The sequence below is a fragment of the Catharus ustulatus genome, chromosome 3, assembly GCF_009819885.2.
Source record: "Catharus ustulatus isolate bCatUst1 chromosome 3, bCatUst1.pri.v2, whole genome shotgun sequence".
Taxonomy (NCBI): domain Eukaryota; kingdom Metazoa; phylum Chordata; class Aves; order Passeriformes; family Turdidae; genus Catharus; species Catharus ustulatus.
This window is the reverse complement of record NC_046223.1, coordinates 115,525,307-115,535,164: the sequence shown is the minus strand read 5'-3', so window position 1 is coordinate 115,535,164 and position 9,858 is coordinate 115,525,307.

Genomic DNA, 9,858 nt, shown 5'->3' with positions numbered 1-9,858 from the left:
GGGCCGGGAGGCTTTGACAACTTGGTTACTTCGGGTCTGGGACCTTATGGGTACAGGTGTGCACTTGGATGGTACAGAGGCAAGGAATTTGGGATCCTTGTCCCAGGACTCAGGTGTGGACCAAATATTCGTAAGGGAGCCAGGCCCACTTCCCCTCTGGGAGCGGCTTTTAATGAGTGTAAGAGAGAGGTTTGTCAACAAAGAAAGAATGCAGGAGTACCATAATAGAATGCATTGGAAAACCGTTGAGGAAGGGATTCAACAGCTGAGAGAGGTGGCGGTACTGGAGGTACTCTTTGGGAGGGATGGACAGCATGACAATGACCCTGACAAGGTCAGGTGCACAGGTCACATGCTGTGGAACCTGGCAAACCGAGGGCCATCTCAATACACCACCTTCATTGCAATGATTAATGCTGATGAGCACCGAGAAACAGTGAGCTCTGTTGCTAACAAGCTTAGGGATTTTCACAGTATGATGAATGGCGTAGTGCAGGCCCAGGTTTCTTCCGTGGTCCAGGAGGTGAGGGGGATGAGGGAGGAGATCAGGGAGGTGAGGGGGATGAGAGGTGACATAAGTGAGATGAGGGAGGAGATCAGGAAGATCAAGGCAGCACCAGTGCGAGCCTCATACCCCAAGGTTACAGCCCCACGCCCCCCAGCTAGTGGAAGAGGGTACACCCCACGAGCTGACCTATGGTTTTTCCTGCGTGACCATGGGGAAGACATGGGAAAATGGGATGGGAAACCCACTTCTGTCTTGGCAGCACGGGTGCGTCAACTCAGGGAGGGAAATGCTAACCGAGGGAGCTACACTAAAGTGAAGGTAGCCTCAACCTCCCATGACCAAGGTGCTGGGCATTACAGAAGGGAGGATGATCTGTCAGACCCACTTGAAGGAACCTCCACTATGTATGTTCAGGAAAGGAATAATAGCCAGGGCTAGAGGGGCCCTGCCTCTAGCCAGGGAGAGGCACGGGATAACAGAGTCTATTGGATGGTGTGGGTCCGATGGCCTGGCACATCAGAACCACAAGAATACAGGGTATTAGTTGATACTGGTTCACAATGCACTCTAATACCATCAGAACATGTGGGGGAAGAGCGTGTTTCCATTGTTGGGGTGACGGGGGGATCACAGGAATTGTCTTTGCTGGAAGCTGAGGTGAGCCTGACAGGAGAGGGGTGGCAGAAACATCCGATTGTAACTGGCCCAGAGGCACCGCCCATTCTAGGCATAGATTTTCTCAGGAGTGGCTACTACAAAGACCCAAAGGGATACAGATGGGCTTTTGGAATAGCTGCTGTAGTGGCAGAGGGCATTAAGCAGTTGAACACCTTGCCTGGACTGTCAGAAAACCCATCTGCAGTGGGACTTCTGAAGGTGGAAGAGCAACAAGTGCCAATTGCCACCTCAACAGTGCACCGCCGGCAGTACCGGACGAATCGAGATGCTGTGATCCCCATCCACAAGATGATCCGTGAGCTGGAGAGCCAAGGGGTGGTCAGCAAAACCCACTCACCCTTCAACAGCCCCATCTGGCCCGTGCGCAAGTCTGATGGAGAATGGAGATTGACTGTGGACTATCGTGCGTTGAACGAAGTGACTCCACCACTGAGCGCTGCCGTGCCGGACATGCTGGAGCTCCAGTACGAGCTGGAGTCCAAGGCAGCAAGGTGGTATGCCACCATTGACATTGCCAACGCATTTTTCTCCATTCCCCTGGCAGCAGAGTGCAGGCCTCAGTTTGCCTTTACATGGAGGGGCGTGCAGTACACGTGGAATCGTCTGCCCCAGGGGTGGAAACACAGCCCCACCATCTGTCATGGACTGATCCAGGCTGCACTGGAAAAGGGTGAGGCTCCAGAACACCTGCAATACATAGATGACATCATTGTGTGGGGGAACACGGCAGTGGAGGTATTTGAGAAAGGAGAAAAGATCATACAGATTCTGCTGAGAGCCGGCTTTGCCATTAAAAAGAGCAAAGTCAAAGGACCTGCCCGAGAGATCCAGTTCCTGGGAGTAAAGTGGCAAGATGGACGGCGCCAGATCCCCACTGAGGTCATCAATAAGATCACCGCAATGTCTCCACCAACCAGCAAGAAGGAAACACAAGCTTTCCTAGGTGCCATAGGCTTTTGGAGAATGCACATTCCTGAGTACAGCCAGATTGTGAGCCCTCTCTACCTGGTCACCCGTAAGAAGAACGATTTCCACTGGGGTGCTGAGCAACAGCAAGCCTTTGCCCAGATCAAGCAGGAGATCGCTCATGCAGTGGCCCTTGGCCCAGTCAGGACGGGACCAGAGGTAAAGAATGTGCTTTATTCTGCAGCCGGGAACCATGGCTTGTCCTGGAGCCTTTGGCAGAAGGTGCCTGGGGAGACTCGAGGCCGACCTCTGGGATTCTGGAGCCGGAGCTACAGAGGGTCTGAAGCCAACTACACTCCCACAGAGAAGGAGATCTTGGCTGCCTATGAAGGAGTCCAAGCTGCCTCAGAGGTGATTGGGACGGAAGCACAACTCCTCCTGGCACCCCGACTACCAGTGCTGGGGTGGATGTTCAAAGGAAAGGTTCCCTCTACCCACCACGCCACCGACGCCACATGGAGCAAGTGGATTGCCCTCATCACGCAACGCGCCCGCATCGGAAACCCAAATCGCCCTGGGATTTTGGAGATAATTACGAACTGGCCAGAAGGTGAAAATTTTGGTCTCGCCGATGATGAGGAGCAAGAACAAGTGAGCCGCGCTGAGGAAGCCCCACCGTATAACCAACTGCCAGCAGATGAAACATGCTACGCTCTTTTCACCGACGGCTCCTGCCGCGTCGTGGGGATGAACCGGAAGTGGAAAGCAGCCGTATGGAGCCCCACACGACAGGTTGCACAAGCTACTGAAGGAGAAGGTGGATCAAGTCAATTTGCTGAACTCAAAGCTGTTCAGCTGGCCCTGGACATTGCTGAAAGAGAGAAGTGGCCAAAGCTCTACCTTTATACTGACTCGTGGATGGTAGCCAATGCTCTGTGGGGTTGGCTGGAAAGGTGGAAAAAGGCAAACTGGCAACGTAGGGGAAAACCAATCTGGGCTGCCGACGAGTGGAAAGACATTGCCACCCGGGTAGAGAAGCTACCTGTGAAAGTTCGTCACGTGGATGCCCATGTCCCCAAGAGTCGGGCTAATGAGGAACACCAACACAACGAGCAGGTTGATCAGGCCTCAAAGATAGAGGTGTCACAAATAGACCTGGATTGGCAACACAAGGGAGAATTGTTCCTGGCTCGATGGGCCCATGACGCCTCAGGTCATCAGGGCAGAGATGCCACGTATAAGTGGGCACGAGACCGAGGGGTGGATCTAACCATGGACAGTATCTCTCAAGTCATCCATGACTGTGATACGTGCGCTGCCATCAAACAGGCCAAGCGAGTGAAGCCCCTCTGGTATGGTGGGCGTTGGTCCAAATATAAGTACGGGGAGGCCTGGCAGATTGACTACATCACACTGCCTCAGACCCGCCAAGGCAAGCGCTACGTGCTGACCATGGTGGAAGCCACCACCGGATGGTTGGAGACCTACCCTGTGCCTCATGCCACTGCTCGGAACACCATCCTGGGCCTTGAGAAACAGGTCCTTTGGAGGCATGGCACCCCTGAGAGAATTGAGTCAGACAACGGGACTCATTTCAAGAACAGCCTCATAAACAGCTGGGCTAGGGAACACGGCATTGAGTGGGTGTACCACATCCCCTACCATGCACCTGCAGCTGGGAAGGTCGAACGGTGCAATGGCCTGCTTAAAACCACCTTGAAGGCACTTGGTGGGGGGACTTTCAAGAACTGGGAAAGTAATCTACCAAAGGCCACATGGTTAGTGAATACCCGAGGTTCCACTAACCGAGCAGGCCCTGCCCAATCTGAGCTCTTGGGAACACCAGATGGGGATAAGGTTCCAGTGGTACACATGAGAGGTATGCTAGGGAAAACTGTTTGGGTGAACTCTGCCTCCAGCAAAGACAATCCTGTCCGTGGGGTGGTTTTTGCTCAAGGACCAGGTTGTACCTGGTGGGTGATGCAAAAGGATGGAGAAACCCGATGCATACCCCAAGGAGACCTTGTTCTAGGGGTGAACTACCTATGATACTGTGTCTGTAACTGCATGTATGTATGTAATTTAAAGGTTCTAATTTAATGTAGTATGTTAGCATGGAAAAAATTTGGGGTGGATAATGTTGTGGGTTGGCGAGGTTTAGAAATTTTTCCCATTATTATGTTAAGCTAGCCGGGATGGCTCTCCTATTAGCCGTTAAGAGCTGGAGACAAAGGACTAGCTGAAGCAATGATGGCCCATTAGGGAAAGGTGGAGTCCTGCTTTTGTTTTCGGCAAGTAAGAGGACACTGGGGGTAGGAGAACTCTACAGCTCGCCGGCCGAACTCGAGGAGAGAGGTTCCTTTTCTCCTGTTGGGATCAGGCTTCTTGGATTTGGACTGCTAAAGCTTCCTGCTTCCTCTGAACAACTGGGAACTGGGACGCCCACGGTGAGCAGAGTTTCCTTCCTCACCCTTTTCTTCCACCTGGGGTGGTGAGGCCACCTGGCCCCCTCCCCTGCCCCTGCAGCAGCCGCGACTGAGAAGCCGCCCGCCCTGGTCCATCGGAGAGCCATCGGTGACTGAAAAAGGGACTGGGACTGAATTCCGTTCTGTTCTGTCACTGTTTTTTTTTCTTTCGTATAGCTGATGCTGTTTTTGTTTGTCTTATAAATATTTCAGTAAAGAACTGTTATTCCCAACCTATACCTTTTTTGTGCCTGCGAGTTCCTGAATTCCCTTTTCCTGGTAATACTGTCCCTTTAAACCGGGACACCTGCCATGCAACTTTCCCTGGATTTATGCTTCTTTATTTGATACACTGGTAATTCTTTCATGACTAATTCTGTGCTTTATAAATTTCATATTAAAAGATGGTTTAGGAGAAAAGAGATAAACTCATCCTGAAAGCTTCTTGAACCTGGTTTGTACAGTTGGATGTCAGCTGTGACAGCCTGCTTACCATTGCTCAACTGTCTTGTGGCAGCCTCATTTCTGCAGGTATATAAAGAGATAAAAGAGGTGATCCAGACAATTCAATTATAATGTCAGTCAAGTCAGAATAAAAGCAGAAAGAGTGCTTTTCTTTATCTTTGTACTTCTGGAATTACTTGTCTTACTTTTTAAAAAGGTAGTATGAAGTGCATCAAAGCACATTAGTGTATAAGGATCACCCTGATGGTATTTGAAAGCACAACATGCCAGATTTCAGAAACCACTACTGCTACAATGGGTATTAAATGGTATCTGCAGACCATGCAAATAACTGGACCACTAAACAGGATAATTTATCTTAATACTATTCTTTACTTCTGCTTATATTTATTTGATTAATTAATTTTTAGGTAGAAGATAACCTTTCTGAAATACAACCATAAATATGGAATATAATCAATGCTCCAAGTAAATTTTCTTCTCTGTTCAAAAAAACTATGAAAGGATGTCAAGACAGGTAGAAAAAGGTAGAAAATTCTACCAAAAACGAATAAATAAAAAGGCTCTGGAGATTCCTGAGCCATGGATCACCAGAAGCAGGAAGAACTACCTAGGAATGAGTGCCATGTACTTAGCACATTATACAAGTCCTTCTGCACCCTTTATTGAGCTCAGCCAAAGACAGGACATTTGACCAGCAGACCCACATTGCATTCAGCCCATACTGAACTGACATTTTTCTCATGTTCCTTGAGAATCTTTCCATTTTGAGTAGTGGCAGCTATGGCTGAGACAAATGATTCAGCTTTGCTGATGCTTTTGGTTGTCCTGAAAAGATAGCCAGCTAGGATGGAATGGAAAACTTAAGTCCTTCATCTCAGAGCACTGATTTTGGATTCTGGAGAAGTTTAAGAAGATGGAGAGTCTTGAGAGAAATTTCTATGAGCAGATTTTTTTATGTGCTTCAGTATTCCAGGGCCTACAAAACACCATTACAACTGGTCTACCAACTATATTCCAAAATATTCCACCTACTATCCTTGTATAATAGCATGAGCTTGTCTTCCAGTCACTCTTAAGGAAGAAAATGTGAGGATGTAGAATCACAGAATTGTTGACATTGGAACATCTGAAGATCATCTTGTCCCATACTGCTCAAGCAATCACCTACAGCAGGCTGCCTACTATGAAAACCACACAAAAAATGGATGGTTCTGGTTGAGAGCAGTAATGGGACACATTGGCGTTCCACATCCAAGGCAAGGCTTTGCAGAAGTCACAAGTCACAGAATGAAGTTGCTTCTGGGCTCAGCATCAGCATGTTGGTTTGTCTTGGCATGGGCACAAAGATGTAACTAAAAACAGATGCAAGGCCAGCTGCTCTTTTCGTAGTTTCATTCATTTATGGGTAAAAGTAAGGAACCTCTCTGGGATTGGAAAATATAACCTAAGTCCTACCTAGAAAAACAAATATAAACTAGGCAGGATACTGATACCTTATTTACCTCAAAAGCTGTTCTCCTGTGTCTGGGCAACTGGAATGAGCCCAGAGGGTTACCAAAATCACAGAACAGCAGAGTTTGGAAGGCAAGTGTCCACATCATCTAACCCATCCCCTTGCACAGAGCATGGTCACCTTCATCAGGCTGCTCAGTGTCCAGTCAGCTTCTGAGAAGGATCTGCTTTTGTCTTATTTGCTTTCACCCAGGAACCTTCTCTTCTCCAAACTGAATAACCCTTGTTCTATTTCTCTGTGAGAGAAGTTAAAGAGAAGTTTAGGAGTTAATATCTTATGTCCCATAGCTACATCTTGAGTTTGGTTTAAACTTGAGATCCAGGCAGTGATGAATGGGACACACCAAGGTGCTGCTGTGCAGAACTCACCCAGAGCCTGGTTTTCTCTCCCTGTACCACCCTGGCTATTATTGACCATTCCTTAATGTGGTAAAATTCTGTCTAAACTACAGCTCCAGTAAACAATCAGGCACAATGGCATTTAAAGAGCAGAGGGCTCCAGTGAAGACTTTGAATCCCTTGTAACAACTGAAGGAGCTCCCACAGAGATGGAGAGGATCTTTGGACAAAGGCTTGGACTGACAGGATGAGGGGGAATGGTTTTAAACCAAAAGAAGGAGATTAAGATCAGATATCAGGAAGAAATTCTTCACGGTGAAGGTGGTGAGAGAGTGGAACAGATTTCTCAGATAAGCTTTGCATTCCCCATCCTTGGAAGTGCTCAAGGCCAGGTTGGACAGGGCTTGGAGCAACCTGGTCTGGTGGGAGGTGTCTCTGCCATGGCAGGAGGGTTAGTACAAGGTGAGCTTTAATGTCCCTTCCAACCCAAACCCCTCTATTATTTTTTTTTTGCAGTATTTTTTAAAGAAAACACTTCTCAGCAAAAGCAATCCAACCATAAAACCTCTATGATTTTTTTTATTAAAATCTCGTGCCTTTGTTCTGATATTTTTCATTCTCCTACCCAATCTTGGCTCCTTTTCCTACAAGAATTTCACAGAAAAACCCTTTCAAATCATGCTTTTTCTGTCCTGGTTCTCCAAGGACTTTGTTGAAAGGTGGTATTTTATCCTTCTGATGGTATTTTAGGTGCCTAACCCCAAAAAGCATGTAATTCTATCAGCCTCCTTTATAAATCTCAATTTTCAAATGGTTTTGCAGGAGCTATACAGGTTGGCTTAATTTGCAATGTTCCACCCTGACTGAACAGGGTATCTATCAGAATCCAGTCCTTAAAACCTGTGCATTCAGATTTAACTCACACAGAGCAAGTCACAATCTTCAGTGCTGAAATTTCGAAGCAGACACTGGAGTTACACGAGGGATTAATTTGATTCTGTATTTAGATTAACAGTACTTGTATAAATACTGAGTTAGAGCTGATGTCAATCTTTTATGCTAATTGCTAGTTAGACCCATACAAAGACAAGCTTTGCTTGGACCACTTTTGTAAGATTGCTATCTATCTACTGTGGAGAGATTTACATTTGTTTTCCATTAACATTAATAGGAGCTGTCCACATAAATCACTCATCGCCCGTAAGAAAAGATAAAGTCCTACTAAGTTCAGAGAACACAGGCTTTCCCAATTGAAAAATCTATTAATAATAGAACCCCTGCCATGTAAATATCTGACATCTGAACTGTATAGTAAATAAAGTGGTCCATGAAGTGATTGCTTCAAGGGGAAGCAATGCTTGGCTAGTTCCAAACCATTTTTAAAAACTCATATAAATCCTCTGGTATTGGTAAAAACATAAATAAAGCAAATAGCTGCAGAGAAAGGAGGAGGAGCAGGAGCATAGTAATTTCAATTGTTATTTTTATTGGCCTTTATTTTGTTCTACGAGGTAGTGACAGATCCAATAAAACACCTTGTTTTACACACAGAGAGGACAAAGATTACTCAAAATGATACAGAAACCTCTTAGCTAATCCAGATGTAACTGGCCATGAGCTTATTCAGGCTGAGAAATTAAGGGTTGCAGATGCAACACTTGCTGCTTTGCTCCTTGTTGCTGCTCCTTACAAAATTGATGCAATTTATCTCACTAGGTCAGGAAAACACAGAGATCAGTGGCCAGGACTCCCTGGCACTGGGCCAGCCTTGTTTTTGGTCTCTGTAACTCTACAATATGATGGCACACAAAAGACAAAGTCAGAATTGTTTTCGCCTTTCTGGTGATGTAAACCTGGGTTGATTCTGGTGGGGTTACAATAAAGTACCAGTGAATAATCCAAAGAACCAAATTTTGTCCATCCTGTTGCCATCATTTAATCCTCCCTGCACCACTGAGTGCTGGTTTTCCAAGGGATTCTATAAATGGGATGCCAAAAGCTTTTATCTGTGTTTTAAAATATACTCACACACCCATTGTTTTGTCTTTCCTTCAATCCTTAGAAGAGCAGCACTGAGAATTAACTAGAAATCATTGGCACAGCACTGTGCCATTAAAATTCACCTATTAGAAAGCAAACTGGATGCAATGTTACATTTTGCAATTAATGCCTAATCACTTGACACTAATGAAATGAGCAAAGTGAACGTTGTGGGGCATACCTGGTGTGTGAGAGAGGGGAAGTTTCTCTGCTGAAAACACCATATTGTCTGTCCTAAAATACCTCAATGGAACACAACCATTTAAAAATGTACTTTTTGAGTTTCACAGGTGTGTGTCCAACAAAATTATTTATAATTAGTTTCTTACAGGGAACACATAATTTTAGCCAAATACCTTCTTAGAAAAGATAAACAACCCTAAAGAAATAAAATCTTCAGAAGAATCTCTTTTCCCTGGAAAGTTATCCTGATGGATCCAGTGAGTTTTCGGCTTAAAAACTGAGATTACAATTTATTCAACCACAAGATCTCTGGATCTAATATCTGTCTCTTTGTCACATGTGTGGCACGAAACCTCCCTGGAGAGGCAATTGTGGTTGTGCTGATACAGCTCATGAGCTGATTTACTCCATTTGGGGTCTGGCCAAGGTTTTACCATTGGCCTTGGTTATGAGGTGGAGAGGAACAATTCCTCTCTCTTAAGGAACACTGTGGCAGCCAAAGGTTAGATTGATTTTGGCTGCCATACAGCAACATCTTTCCACTTTATCAAAGGCCTGATCAGCTTGGATTCACACTTGGTTCTCAGTCCAAACATCCATTGGATTTGTGTAGGAAGCTGGCTGGAAAGGAACAACCATAAATGTGATAACTTGGAAAAACTTTGAGACCTGCAGGAATGGGTGGGCAGGGTGGGAAGTGAAGTGCTGCACTTGGCAAAGAAACGAGAGGGGAAAAAAGAGAATAAAAAATAAAAGCTG